The sequence below is a fragment of the Canis lupus genome, chromosome 4 (genome assembly GCF_011100685.1).
Source record: "Canis lupus familiaris isolate Mischka breed German Shepherd chromosome 4, alternate assembly UU_Cfam_GSD_1.0, whole genome shotgun sequence".
NCBI classification, from domain to species: domain Eukaryota; kingdom Metazoa; phylum Chordata; class Mammalia; order Carnivora; family Canidae; genus Canis; species Canis lupus.
This window is the reverse complement of record NC_049225.1, coordinates 10,018,086-10,018,696: the sequence shown is the minus strand read 5'-3', so window position 1 is coordinate 10,018,696 and position 611 is coordinate 10,018,086.

Genomic DNA, 611 nt, shown 5'->3' with positions numbered 1-611 from the left:
TGTGGCCATCCAAATGTGGTTCTTGTCTCTATCTTCCAGTGGTTTGGTGTTTCCTCTCCTCATGGGAAAGTAGGTACATGGCTGTATAATTAAATCCCATTTAAATATCTTTGCCTTTTATATTCTCCCAAGTAACATGGGAAGTATTCTTGAAATGCCACTTTCTCTACCTTCCTTCTGAGTATACCTCCTCAAGGGGCCTGGGGACAGTTAGAGCTTTGAGACTCAGTGTTAGCTGAGGTGCCTGCTCTGGACAGAGGTGGGAGGCCGTGCAGCCTGTGTGGCATGCGTGGGTTGACCCCTTCAGTGCTCTGTTCTGCCTGCTCTTCCTGCTTTAGCTCTCTGAAGCTTATTTTGGAATTTTTTTCTTTTCAGTCTAAGAAATACTCTTTTTTTTTTTTTTAATTACCTAAGCAATAGATTTTATTTTAGCAACCTCAGTTAATAAAAGGGAAAAAATTGAAAAAACCACTCCTAGTATCAACTACATGGACAGCCTCTGTCATCTTAAATACCTGGTTTCCATTTCTTTGCTATGTATCTATCTAGATGTACATAGAAATAAATATATAGTTGCCAAATTGAATCATAAATGCATTTTTGTTTTGTTT